Here is a 15,114-nt window from a genome sequence, read left to right as displayed (position 1 = left end):
CTGATCTCACATTTGGTAGATATTGGCAGAAAGAAAAAATGATCATAAAAGCTAGATACATAGTATTTTTGAAAGGTGCAACTTCCACATTCCCTCAGCACTGGTCCAATGAGAAAATTGACACCAGGATAAGGTGCCGTCTTGAGTGCCAAAAATGAATAAAACTGGATCACTTTATTGCTTGATAAAATTCTTTGTAAAGAATTTGGAAAGTAGAACATGGAGAAACTGAACATTATCCTAATGATTTGGGTAAAGAAAGATTCTTCCCCATAAGTTCCATAGAACACTTGTCAATACTTCATTGACCCAAATTGCTATTGCCTTAAAAGTATGGTGTTGTTCTTAAGAAACTTGTAAAGATGTTTTTACCACTTAGATACTTTTATAACATGGCAAAAAGTCTGCCAAGATTTTTTCTCTGAAATCTGTACTTTTTTTGCCACACAGCCTTTTGTGTGGCTTGTTTTTTGTTTATTGTGCTCAAAAAGGTGGTGTGGGTTTCACATGTGGGCAGTTCTTCTCCTGAGCTTTATCAGTATTGCCCCTGCCACCAGCAAATCAGGAAATAGCCTCTTAATAGCCCTTGGCTATTTAGCTAGCTCAGACACAGCATTTAGCATTCGTACAATGTCTCCACTAATGCCATGCCACTCTGCTCTGCTGAGCATTTCCTGTACACTTGCCTGTTTATTGTGTGTTTCTCTTGTGCTGTTCCACTGTTACCCTGTGTCTTCAGTGACCCCTGTGTCTCCCATGTCACCTGTGCCTTCTGTCTCTTCCTGCATCTCCTGTGTCTGCGGTGACCCCTGTGTCACCAGTGTCTATTTGCTGTATTTCTGGTTCTTGACCTCTGGCTTTGCTCCTGACCTCTCCTGCTTGCTGCCTGCCTCGACCCCAGCCATCCTTGATCACTCTACTGCCTAATGATTCAGTACCACACTCTGTTCTGCCCATGGACGGCAACCTGGCAGCAGCCTGCAGTGCAGCATCCTTACCACTAGAAACTCTGGAGAAAATGTGGTTACTGCATAGATTCTGCACCTTAGCCCTTCTCAGGGCTCACACCATGATTGTGCAGGCTATAGCACCCCAAAGAGGCTCCGTCCCTCCAAGCGTGACAGTGGGAATGCAAAGGGAGCAATAGTAAGTCACTACTTCTGCCCCTGGCAAACTAATAAAAGGAACTAAATAGTTAAAAAATACTGATGGTCATTTTCAAAAAGTTTTCTCTTTCACTTGCTCGCACATTAGCTGCAAATCATTGCAGTGGAAAGGCTTCCTGATGGTAACAGCTTTGTATTGTACCTATGCAATTTGTGTTGCCAAGGCTGCATACAGTCTCAGCTGGGGGCTCATGTGCCACGGAGACAACATAGGAATATAACTACAAGACATATATCAGCCTGTATTAGAAAGTACCTGAACAACTCTATGACAGAATCACAATGTATAACTTTTGTAATTGTTAATATGTTAAAGCTTTTGTTTAGATCTACTTTAACCAACAAGTAACACAGTTTTTCCACATGACTCTAATATGACACCATATGGTGTTCAACACAATGAGCCTGATGTATTAAAGCTCTTCAAAACTAGAGAAGAGAGACTATTATAGGGAAATCAGGATGATCCAGCATGCTGGAATGGATTTCTTAAAAGTCGTTTACTATTAGTTTTCAAAGGACCTGATCCATTCCAGGTTTGCTGGGTCACTTAAGCTCTCCCATAATAGTCTCCTGTCTTGGAAAGCTTTAAGAAAATAGAACCCAACATATTGTATAGAGTCAAAAGCAGAAAAAGGGCCCTGTTGCTGGAGACTACAGATGAATGGCCATGCAATCAAAATTTTTTATGAAATAATTAATAAATGAATTGATCCATACTGACACTTGTAAAACTACCTTCCTCTATATAGTATATAAGTTAATTAATGTTGTGACAACATGACTTAGTGGTATTTCTGTTGACTTGGGAACAATTGAGGTTGTACAAATTAACTATAAGATTACTTCAATAATTTACTCTACTAGATATTTTCTATTAAATTTTTTTTTAATGTCAGTAGTGTCAATAAAATCATATTGCTATTAGACACCATGAAGTCTGCTGTATGTTTCCTGCTGGACTGAAGGTTTATAAGTATCTACTAATCCACTAATGAAGTTACAGTTGCGAGGGGTGGTCACAGGTAGTTCTAAACCTTATAGTCAAAATCTATTTTGGGTTCCAGGTCTAACAACAACATGTTTAGAAGTAAGAATTCCATGGATTATGGACATCTGCCTGATCCCAAGCAGTAAATATTGGTTCATGTTTGGTAAAATTAATTGATCACAAAGAACTAACCTGTGGATACCATTTATTAAATTAGTACTTTCATTTAGTATCTGTTTACCGTAATATGCTTTAGCTGTGGTTTTTATTGTTGTTGCTAATAGTGCTACCTGCTGACACTTCTTCTCTCTCTGCATTTAGGTCTGTTGCACCTGCTACTTCCAATATCCAATGAATGGTAGGCTACTTTGCTTGGTAAAAAACATATCTCAACAAAGTCAATAAAGGTCTAAAATTAGCATGGGTATTTGTATTTTTTACAGGAAAGTATTAAAAGAGGTGAAGCCAAAAGGTAGTAACTTGAGATGCCTACCTCCAGTTGACCTTTCTGGAAAGATCTTCAGCAGCAAACAACATCTTCTACCCTTACAACTGTCCATCAGGTAAAAAGAAGTTAAAAAACATCCCAATAGTGTCATATACCAAAACAAAGAAAAGCAACAATCATCAGACAAAGATACAAAGTTGTGCATTTACATGCACTGTGATGAGGAAAACCATTTATTTTCAATGGTGCGCCAAAGCACCATAGCATGGCTAAGTTTGCATACCTGTGATTGGCATGCATTGGGGGCAAGCATTGGGGGCACAGTGGAGGGGGGGCTTGCAGTTCAGATGCATTGAGGTGCCAATTAAAATTAACGGCACTGTACTTTACTATTGCATGAAACCTGTTACTGCCATATAATACTTTGGACCCCCCCAAAAACAGACTTACAGTGTACTTTCTTGTAATTATTGCATGATGTGATCAACCTATAGCCAGGAAACAGTTATCTTTAAACATTTTTCTACTCTCAACAATGTTATGCTAGAGTAAATCTATAAAATTACCATAATCGTTAGTATAATACAATGTGGGCTCAGGGTTACCTGTACTCCTTCCATGTTGTTGGATTTTAGATTGATCCTTTATTAAATATGGAATGCACGGAGTCAGGTGGGTAATTATTCTGAGGCTATATGCCTCACTGGTGTTAGATAGCTTAATGACTCTTGTTAAAGTGTAGGGTAGGTTTGTTGTTCTTTGTTGATATTGGCTTAGGGTCAAGTAGGGGTCTGATCAAGGCATAGAGCCTTAATTTACAGTTTGTATTAGGTACCTATTTTCATGTATTATTCATATTTTTTTATTTCTGTATTTTTATTTCTATATGTTTTTTTAGAAGTCTGGATTACTGTTAAATTTTAATAACCAAAAAGGTATATGGTTTTAGAAAGTAATTTTCTCTGGTAGCACCATATCTTTAAAAGTCTACATCACCAAGACTAGGATCCAAATTATTATCTGATGTTATACTAAAACATTACATTTTACAATTACAAAATGTTAAGTCACAAAAGATCAGAAAAGAGATATTATACAGGAAAACAAGACATGACAGGTAACATGTTCAATTAATTAGCTACATTCATTTTCATGGAGATGGACAGTTAACAAATATTATTCTTCTTTCATGCAAGAAGATGCTGGAATAACAGGGAAAAAATATACAAAAAGGGAATAACTGCAAAATGAGCTGCCAGAACAGAACTGGCATATAATATACAATAAACCCCCTCTGTCTTTCTGTTTTCTTGCATGTCAAGAAAAAACAAAATCAGAAGAGGAGGCACAGAGCCCCCTTTCTTTATCTAGGAGAATATGTCACAGTGGATGAAAAAAATCCTAAAGATCGGCTTTAATATTCCAGCTTTACTGCTTATTATTTTGGAAAGAAGAAGAGCCATGAAATTACTGCTTTGCCTTCAGATTTATTTGTTTATTTTTTTTTTCAAAATCAATATTCTATTTTAGCTTTCATTCATTGCAAATTCTGTTAGTTTACCGTGAGACCCTAAAAAAACGTAAGAAAAAAATTGATATTTTTTAACAAATTTTCTGACAGTTGCTTAAGAGGTCAACTCCATTGGGTGTATCACAACTATACAGAAAATCCCTATAGATATTTTTTCATAGACCATATAACATTAATCAAAATGTTTCATGTTATTTACTGTGAGGCAAGTAGTACTGCAAGGTAATGTTATAGGACAATAGCTATTCTACCCCCCTTCTCTCTACCTCTAAAACAGTGTTTCTCAACATTTTTAAAATGGAGGAACCCTTAAAATAATTTTCAGGTCTTTGGGGAACCCCTGCTATAATTATTGTATCAACAGTTCACAATACATTAGTGTAGGGATCAGTAAGAAGATTGCCTCTTACATTGCTGATCAGAAGGAAAGCTGCCACCCCTACCCTGATCGCCAAAAAGGTCATTCATATCAGTTAACTCACAAACTGCTTATTGCTCAAGGAACCCCTAGCAACCTCTGGAGGAACCCTAGTTGAGAAACTATGTTTTAAAATGTGATTTAACATTTCAAACTCTAAAAACTAACCTATTGCTAGTAATGTTAGCACATCATAATTTATTTAAAAAGTATCATTTCAATCCCTGTTGATTAAGTATGTGACATGAAAATCCATATCAGTGTTCCGAATGTGGGTTTTTGTTGAAAACCAGAGCAAAACACTAAATGTTGGGTTCCCACAAATTTTTTCTTCCCTTGATACATCACACATTTTACATTTGGGTTTGTATTTGGGTAAATATCAAGTTGGACCACAATTTTGTCAATTTGGTTAGGTTCAAATATCAAAAAACTTGTTAGTCAAGACATGATATTTTTGGGGAGCTAAAACCTCTGCCGATTTCTACTGCTGCAGGACCTTATGGGGTTGAGTGTTATTGTACATGCAGGATATTCATAACTCATAACAACTGGCATTGTATGTGTCATACAGGGACCATAATGTTAGTGTGTAGAATAGTGTTGCATATCAGTTATTATTACCATTGATTTCCGCTGTCATCTCATTGCACTAGATTTTTTGCAAGTAAATCATATATTACAGCACACACAGTGTTTTGCACATTATATAAACCACCACCTGAATTCCATTGATCTCTGCGGTCTTTGGGGCTGTTGTATCTTTATTGTGTCATTTACTGTAAAAAATTCAACACATTTTTATACATGTTTGTTTTACATTTCAACCTACAAAAACAAAGTATTTAGAACTTTTCAGGAATGATTCCAAATAATGGTAATGTGTTATCCAGTCTATTTCATTTAAAATTGGGACTTTAAGGGCCAATGAATTAAAATTCACAGATATCTACTGATTGTAAAATCATATACTTTATTAAATAACTTTAAAATCGCTAACATATAAAACATATATTAAAAACATGCAAACTAAACACCATACAAGATATTCTTGTTAGGATCACTCTTTGATGGATGCACCCTGTGTGTATTGACACATTTCACAGACTAGTTCCACTTCTTCAGAAAAGAAAACAGGAACATCTGGTGTTTTAAACTTTCAAATCAATATGCGTCAGCACAGAATGTCTGTGTATGATATCTGAACACAGATATCATATAGTTTAATGTCTTTTCTGTTTGCTCTAAACTATCGGTTGGCAACTTTTACTATCAAAAGAGCCATTTTGCCCCCACTTCCACTAAAGAAAAAAAGTCTTGAACTGCAAAACATAACACAGCTTGTAAACTTTTAAAAGTTTTAATCTTTATTTAATTTTACCTGTTACAACAACAGCATACAAGAAACAGAAGTGCAGTGTGCATGTGTAGGGCTACTTTGAAAAAAATTAAACCTGAACTATGCAGGCCTTTTTGAGTCTTGAGTCCCGTATTTGTGTAACATTAAAATAAAACGTAGCCCACTTTAGTATAAAAAAACATATAGTTGAAGCTTGGCAGTTTTAAAAAAGTAAACATAAAAAATTAGGAACATTTTTTGACAAGTCCATTTCAGTATGCTCCCATCCTCTTCGGGGTTTCTTTCTTAGCCAGAAACCGAAGCACCTGAACATACAATAAAAAACTACATCAGCTCTGGGTCTGAAATAATTTTTTTTTTGAAAAATAATAGCCTAATAAATGCTAGTGTTATCATCTGTTTAATTTGACTTTTTAACTGTTTCTGAAGCTTGATGCTGATATTCCCTATGTTAGGGCTGTAAGATGTGACTTTGATCTTCACACAGGAATGTAGGCTCTCATTTGTGAGCCGGGAGTGATATTTGGACTTTATGAAGTTCATGCTCGAGAAAACTTGCTTGCACAAGTATGTTGAGCTAAAAATAGACAGGACTCCAAATTCAAACTTTTTTTATGTTCATATACATGTCGGGAATGGCACTCCGTGTTTCAAAAACAAGTTTGTTTAGGGAGGTTTTCAATATCATTCCATTTGTGCTCTTTAGCGACAGTGGCCTTCTGACGGGTGACTTCTTCAAAATCCACTGTCAGGCTTTTGAACTTGGACACCCATATGTCTTTTTCTGCTATATCGGCCAGCTCAATTTCAAGATCGGACTGACTTATCCCTGTAAATGCGGATATGTTCAGCAGGGATGGGTCGATGTCCAGCGGTGTGACAAGGAAGGAGAGAATGTTTTTTTCCTTTCTGAACTCTCAAAATCAAAATTCTCCAAATGCAGCTTGCATTGCCATAATTGCACGGTTTAAATATTGACAATTTATGTGATTGTTCTCTTCTTTGAACTCTCTCAGGGAGAGGAAGTGAGAGAGCGTACCTCTCTGTACATCTCTTGCAAACACTATCTTCTTTCGCTCAAATGCCAGAACATCCTCCAGCAACTGCAGGGCCGTGCTTCCCTTTCCCTGGAGATTTTTATTCAGCTTGTTTAAGTGACTTGTCATATCTACCATTAAAAAAGAAATTCTAACCAATCTCCCAGTACTAGCCAGGTCTCCAGTTTGGGATAGCTGAGGCCTTTGCTTTCCAAGAAGGTTATCACATGTTCGAGACAAGCGGAGAAGCATTTCAGCACATCTCCTCCTCCTCCTCCTTGACAGCCACCGATCTCTGTTGTGCAGCAGGAGATCCGAATATGCACTCTCGACTTCATCTAACAATGAACAAAACTGTCTGTGGTTTAGCCCATTTGCAATTATTTTGTTCACTATCTTAACGAGGTCCATCACTTCCACACATTCAGGGGGGAATATTTGAGCGCACAGTGCTTCTTGGTGCAAGATGCAGTGAAACTTCATTAGCTCTCGATCCAGTGACTTTTGATGTAAATTCACAAAGCCCTTCTGTGCTGCTCTCATACTGGGTACACCATCAGTAGACACTGACACCAGGTGAGTGGGGTTTATTCCTTTGGCTTTTAGACAACTCAAAACCGCCTCACAAATGTCTTGTCCCTGCATTTGGCCATTTAGCAGAATGAGTTCAATCAGTTCTTCCTGCGGCCCATCAGAGTTCACATATCTGCATAACATTTCTGTCTGCTCAATATCATATACATCATATACATATACATTGCTAACTTCTTGCCACATATCAAGCACACAGGTAAGACAGCGTCGTTGGCAGTGAAGGCAAAGGAATCTGTCCATGCAGAATTAAACTCTCTATTTTCTTTTGAGATTTTTCTTTTTTGGGATGTATTCATGGTTAGCTTACCATGGGGGTCTCTCACGAAGCTGGTAAAGGCAGGTAAAGGCGAGGGCTATAGACGTGGATATAGCGCAAGATAACTGTGCAACAAAATAAACAAAAATAAAATAATATATAAATAAAAATTAAATCAATAAATAATCGTTATTTTTTTTTCTGTTGTCAAGGCAGAAGGGAGCCACAACAAGGAGGCTGAAGAGCTGCATGTGGCTCCCAAACTGCAGGTGTCCAACCCCTGCTCTAAACCATGGCAATAACACTTTCCAGACAATTCCAATAATTCCCTTACCTCTAGTCTTCACTATTCTTCCATCAGCTAGAGCAGAGATGCACTTGGTACAGCATAGTTGCAGCTTTTCTAGACTGTTCAAATAAAAGTCCTTTGGTTGGGCTGCAAACCAGCTCTCAGCAGCATCTTTGACATCAGAAATGTCCTCAAAATGTTGCCCCTTCAGGTGTTTCTTCAAACTCGGGAACAGATATTAGTCCAAAGGTTGGACGTGTGCCCAAGTGCGTTGTCCTGCAAAAAAGAGATCCCTTTGGTCAACTTTCCACAGCGTTTCGTCTTAATTGCCTCCTTCAGCTGGTCCAGGAGGTTAGCATAATACTGTCCGGTGATACAAGAGCGCTGAGGTAGGTAGTCCACCAACAGAATACCGTCTTTGTACCAGAAAACGGACACCATGACTTTTTTGGCCGATTTCTAGGTTCCGAACTTCTTCGGCCGCGGGGGCCCACTGTGGCACCATTCCTTTGACTGTTCCTTGGTTTCAGGATCATAGATGTGGTTTTTATCATAGATGAGGTTTTATCTTCAGTCACTAACCTAGACAAAAAGTCCTGTGCAGCTTCAAAATAGGCCAAAACAGCTTTGGATGCTTTAACTCGTTCCTTCTTCTGATCACTGTTCAAACATTTCGGCACCCACTTTGCTGAAAGCTTGCGCATGTCTAGGATAGTAGTGATAACAAACCCAACATGCTCTCGTGAGATGTCAAGTATCTGGGCTATCGTTTTTGCGGATATTCACTGGTCCTTAATAATCAGCTCATGGACAGCATCGCAGGTTGCTTGGTCAGTTGAGCTTGGGGGGCGCCCAATGCGGGGCTCATCTTCAACGGTGAAATGCCCAGTCTTGAAACAGGAAATCCAGGTTTTGACAGTGCTGTAGGAAGGACACTTTTCCACCAGTGTTTGTGACATCTCAGTGTGAATGTCCTTTGCTGAATTTCCCTGGAGAAACAAAAACTTCATGACGACCTGTAACTCCAACGGCGTGAAACTTGCTTGTGTCTCTGCCATTACAACTTCTCACTAAAAGAAAAAACAGTTTTAAGAATCGCAATGACCTGACATTGGCAGTTACATACTAAGATATTAGGCTGTCATATGCCCCCACACTCATTTTTCTATTTCATCTGGAGGGGGGCAAAGCCAGGAGCTTCTCAGCACCTCTCATACAACTTTATGGAGTCCCTTATTTACTTTTTCATGAACATGAAATTTTGTGTACTGAGGGATTTTTTCCTATATTGTCCTCAGGTTGCAAAAATAAACTATCCCCACCTGTGTACACACACCTTCCCCCATTTTTTTTAATCAACCCAATGTTCTTCAAGAATTTGATGGTCTTCCTATGCTGTTTTGGTGCATTAGGTTGTTGTAGTTACTATCAAAAAAACAGAATCAAACAAAAAACTTTTAAATGGTGTTCATACTCCAGAATTTTTAAATCAGTTTGGCCAAAAAAAAACCTAAAATTATACTGGGGCAAATTTTATCAACAAGGAAAATGTGTTTTGCTTGGAATACAACTGCCTTTAGTTTTGTACAGCAGAAGCACAAGTACTGTCAGCATCTTGAACCAAGAAAGGATTGGGATGGTAATAAAAGTAAAGATTTATATAATAATTGAGAATTATTTGAGAACTTTAAGCTTTATGAAGTACAGCAATATTAGATTCATCCCTAAGCAGAAAAGCTAGAATCCATGATGAAGAATTAAAAAAAAAAGAAAATTATTTTATAGATTTTTTTCCCCAATGTATAACAGTTCCATGGCAAAGGAAGATTGGCTTCCAACCTCAGCATCATTATAGGCAGCAAACACCATCATAATCTAAGATCATGCAGAGAGGCTGATGATGAAAATTCAACTGTTGTTTTATAGATTTTTCCAGGGTGTGACCACACTACAACAAAGAACCATTAACTTATGTCCTTGAGTTAGCACGAAAAGTAATAACGAAAAGAAATAAATATTTAATAGAGTTTTATGGAGTGAAACAGCACCATGATATAGCAGCTGCATTAAAACTGAACTTCAGGCAAATACAGAAGTCACAAATTAAGGCAGCTTTTTATTTATTACTATATCATTAAATGTATTTTGTCAAATACCAGTGGAAATACTACATTTGATTTGGTACTACCCTTTTACAATTCGACATTTTGTAGAGAAGCAAACAGGTTCTTCTGCACTGCTCATATGTTAACAAGCTGCAATGCTGATGAATAAGAGAAAACAGAATGTGCAAGGTGAGCTCATCAGTTTGCAGGCTGTGGGCAGAGAGGAGACCTGTACTGTAAATGTTGTGAGTGTGTGAGCTATATAAAGGTTATGATCAGAAATACAAATCCTTAGGGAAGTAAAACAGCTTCTGTTAACCTATTTAATCTGTATAATTAACCCTTTTCCTGGAGTTTAACATTCCATCTTTTGGGTTGCCAGAGCACCATACCATGGCTAAATCATTTTAGCATTCACATTTGTGATTTGCATGTATTTGGGGGGGCTTGAAGTTCAGATATATTGAGATACCAACTTTCCAACTGTAGGAATTTGATGATAATTATAATGATGAATGTAGACATTCTGTATTTTTTTCGACATATATAATAAATAAACCCCACTTGGAACAGACAGTAAAAACCAGGCATTGCTGAGGAAAAGTAGGTCAGTTGGTCCATTGGTAGAAAGACATGACTGATGGGAAGATGGGTCACTCAGTGTAGTGTGATCTGACTATTTGTAAGTCCACCATTAAAAATTGGCAAGAAAGTAACACCAACAAAAATCTTGACTTCGTAGAATGTTAATGCATTGGATGAAAGATGTAAGGGTTTTGATCTAGTCGTTGTCAAGTTCTCGTGTACAGATGGTTCCTCATCTTACTACTAAGTATACTAAGGAACTGTCCCATGTCTGCCTCTAACCTTATCAACTTCTTGTCCAATCATAATGTTTAAGATTTTTGGCTTTTTTGCCTATACTTCTTGTTTAGCCGAGTCACTACACTTCCTATATGCCAGATTATTGCATTCATGTCAATTTCAAATTTGCTATTGCATATGCTGATGCACCCTATTTTTTCCAACGGTTTCCAAAATATCTATCTTTGCTTGAGTAGAGTCTGCTCTCCAATTCATATGTCATACTATGAGCTACCAACCCCAGCTTGTTTATTGACTACACATTTGCTGGATCCCATTTATCTTCCTGTTACATGTGAACTTACTGAACTTGATCCTCAAACCTTGTCTGATGTTTCATAAGGTAGACTCTAATCCTCATCGTAGACCTTGTCTGAATTAACAACATGTCACAAACAACATGATCTTTCTATGTAAATGTATTTTTATTGTCTCACTCATATGTATGTAATATATATATATATTTTTCTCACTCATCGTAGTTTCCATTTTGTAGTCAATAGCAGCATAGGGCACAGCAGAAAAGCACAATTTCTGCCCTATAAGTGAGTTCAGAACCAGTAAAACACATGTATTATTGTTCTTGGGATATCTTTAGCATGTTTGAACATCATGGCAGATCTACCTACTCAAATGCCCTCCTTCAGCAATGCTACATTCACACTCATGCCATCTTCACCTCTGCCATCTTCTCCTGCTCTTCTTTCAGGTCCGGAGTCTTCAGTCAGTTTTCCCCATTGGTTAGCCACAGATGACATAACACATAACTAAGTACTTAGTCCTGAGATGGAATTATTACTCCCACAATCGATGATGTTGTGTTGAAGTTGAAGAAAATTTTGGCAAGGAATAGGTTTTAAGGCAGAAAAGAATTGCAAATTGTATTTTGCCATAAAGCTCTGTCTGCTACCGATAAAACTTGACAGTAGTTTAACTTTTTCAATATAAATACATTTAATACACAAACGATGAATAATCATTGATAATAAAACATAATTACATAGTAGGTTGGGTTGAAAAAAGACATAAGTCAATCCAGTTCAACCACTAGGGAAATAAACATATCCAAGATATAAAACTCTATGCACATTGTTGGTCCAGAGGAAGGCAAACAAAACTGTGGTACAATTTGCTTCCAGAAGGGAAAAAAAAATATTTCCTGATTCCATAAGGCAATTGGATATTCACTGGATCAACAGTCTCTGTTATCTTTACTTTCTTTATCTTTAATACCCAATTATATTCTGAGTTTCTAGAAAAGCATTCAGCTTTTTCTTAAAGCAATCTATAGAACTTGCTGAAACTACTTCCTGAGGGAGCTGATTCCACATTTTCACAGACCTTGCAGTGAAGAATCCCTTCCTTATCTGGAGCTTAAACTTCTTTTCCTCCAGACGCAAAGAGTGCTCTATTGTTTTTTGTAATGATCTCAAAGTGAATAATTAGGAAGAGAGTTCCCTATATAGACAATTAAAATAAATGTATACAGGGTGATCATAGCCCCCTTAAACATCTCTTCTCAAAGGGAGAAAAGATTCAGTTCAGCTAATCTCTCCTCATAGCTGAGCTCCTCCATTCCTTTTATTAGTTTAGTTGCCCTTGTCTGCACTCTCTCCAATTCCAAGTCCTTTTTGTGAACTGGCTGTAACACATCAATATATATTTTCAAGGTCCTTTAAGGCACACTGAAGCCATTATTTTGGCAGTGGCCTTAATAAAAACACACAGCACTGGCATCATTGGAAGCAAAGTCCACAATAATAGAGCCCATGGCTGTGGCAAAACTTAGTTACGCAGACTTGCATCCGCCTCACACTACAAAACCTCTTAATCCCCCCTTTATTACCCCACTCACAACTTTAACACCTAACCCCTACCCAGAATAAAGACCACACTATATATTGGGTAAATGGCCCATAGGCTTTTTATTAACAAAATATTACCTAAATAACTTTATTATCAAAAAAACAATAAAAATAAGAATATAACAATATAAATAACACACATATATATATACATACATATATATATATAAATATATATATATATATAAAACCAATATAAAACACAACATAAATACAATCAAATATTAACAAAAAAGTATACATGTAATAACTATAAGATTAAATACCAATTATGCAATAACCATACCATAACAATATTGGCGCTATATAAATCCTGTTTAATAATAATAATAATAATAATAATTCCTCAATTTTAGCTTACTGGTTGATGGTCCTTGAGGTCTGCACCTTAAAACATAATTGCTCCCAGCCACCCATACTTCCAGCTTGGGAACGAATATATTTTCCTTTCCTGTGCAGACCACCCAAAAACAATTTACACCAAACCAGTAACCAAAACCAGGGACTCCATACCATAGATGTGTCCCTAAAACCAAAATTATTAACAACCAGCACACTTCTCTCGAAAGACCTCAACAGCCACAAGCGAGAAACCTCATGCTTGTGCGCTCCTCCAGACCTGCAATCTCCGTTGAATCCCATTCTGAAGGCCCAGGAACCATAAATCTGTACCCACATCAGTCAAATGCACCGCATCTTACCTCAAACACAATCCTGTCTCAACTTCCAATTCCTATGCTTTACCACCAAACCCCCATTCCGAACCACAAACCGGCCCATGTCCTTATTTAACTTCCTATTCAAATGTTCCACGGACCTAGCCCCTCTCCAATGCAACCTGGCCACCATATCGGACCACACCACTAGTAAACGCTTAAAGTGCAGAAAATCCCCCTTTATGTCTCTAATCAGCTCCCGCACCAGCCTAATTCCCAAATCATTCCCAGCAACGTAAAAAACACATCAGGCACCTGGCATTACGCTGCTCCATTGCAAACTGGGTACACCGAGCCACTGAGGCAGACCTGCAACTCAAGGGATGCCCAGCTGCCTCCCTTGTGGGCGAATATTCAGCCAAAAATGCTAGGACTTCTACCGCCTAATGCGCTTAATTACATCAACCTCCAACCCCCACCGGCCGCTTCCGTGGCTGCTCCAATGCCAGATTAATGAGATAAAAACTTTTCATTCAAACCTTCCACCTTTGCAAAAAACTGCTAAAAACTGGTACCTTGCCAGAGCCCGCCCATCTTCATGTATTAATAACGGGCTCTCTCCTCCTGGCCGTACCCTAAAAATTCCCCCACAGCCGCCACAGGGCAGGCCATTCCCCCATCCAATGCCAATTCGACACTAAAACCCACGCCCAATTGTTCCGTTTTTGACCTGGCAATCCATACATTTACTCTATTCCAATACCAATCCACCTCCCGCTCACCAGTTCCCCTATCTGCATACCAACAAAAAATGCTATCACAAAGGCTGTCCTAAACAGCAGAGCCTCATACCCAGATGCACAAACCACACCCAACCTCCCCAAGACTGCCCTTAAAATTGGAAATGAAAGCAGCCTTCGCCTATCCGCCACCTTCCTTCCTTTCCTGTATCCTTTGAGAACCTGCCGAACCAAAAATTCCTTACTAACATCTTTTAAACCCAACAACTTAAACAAAAAGGCAAGAGCCGCCAACTTCCATTTAACTACTGACACCCCTTCTGCAAAACAACAACACAAAAAATACAGTAACAAAATGGTCCTGTTAAGTTCCACACCTTCACCCCCAAACTGCAAACAGAAACGAAACTACTCAGACAACACCACTGAATTGGCTGCCCAAGTAGACTGACTCACAGACTGCTGAACCATACCCGCTGGGAATCCAATGCGATCCTCCACAATTCTGGCGGGCATCCGACTCCCTGCTGGGCCGCTTCTGGTTCCAACTGCTGGAACCGATCCCACTGAAATCGAGACAAGGCATCCGCAATGTAATTCTCCACTCCAGCCCTTCCATCCAAACCGACTGCGAACCCCAAACCTTTCCACCAACAGCACCCGACAAACCGATGAATTGGCCAGGCGAATACAAAGGAAATCGTCCAGATAGTGAATGACAGATGGGACTTCCGTTACATCCTTAACGACCCACTCCAGAAACATACTGAACGTTTCAAAGAGTGCACAAGACA

General features: G+C 38.3%; 1 long non-coding RNA gene across 2 annotated transcripts in view; it reads left to right on the top strand.

Annotated features, from left to right (window-relative positions):
- Positions 1 to 15,114, top strand: part of LOC140341983 (uncharacterized) — a 92,733-nt gene that overhangs the window by 62,944 nt on the left and 14,675 nt on the right. For both annotated transcript variants that reach the window (XR_011922967.1, XR_011922966.1), the window contains exons 3-4: positions 2,479 to 2,515; positions 2,601 to 2,720. This is a non-coding gene — a long non-coding RNA (uncharacterized lncRNA). The remainder of the gene's footprint in view (positions 1 to 2,478; positions 2,516 to 2,600; positions 2,721 to 15,114) is intronic.

Source organism: Pyxicephalus adspersus, chromosome 12 (assembly GCF_032062135.1).
Source record: "Pyxicephalus adspersus chromosome 12, UCB_Pads_2.0, whole genome shotgun sequence".
In the NCBI taxonomy this organism is placed as follows: Eukaryota; Metazoa; Chordata; class Amphibia; order Anura; family Pyxicephalidae; genus Pyxicephalus; species Pyxicephalus adspersus.
The sequence above is the reverse complement of the archived record's forward strand: the minus strand, read 5'-3'. Positions and strand labels throughout refer to the sequence as shown.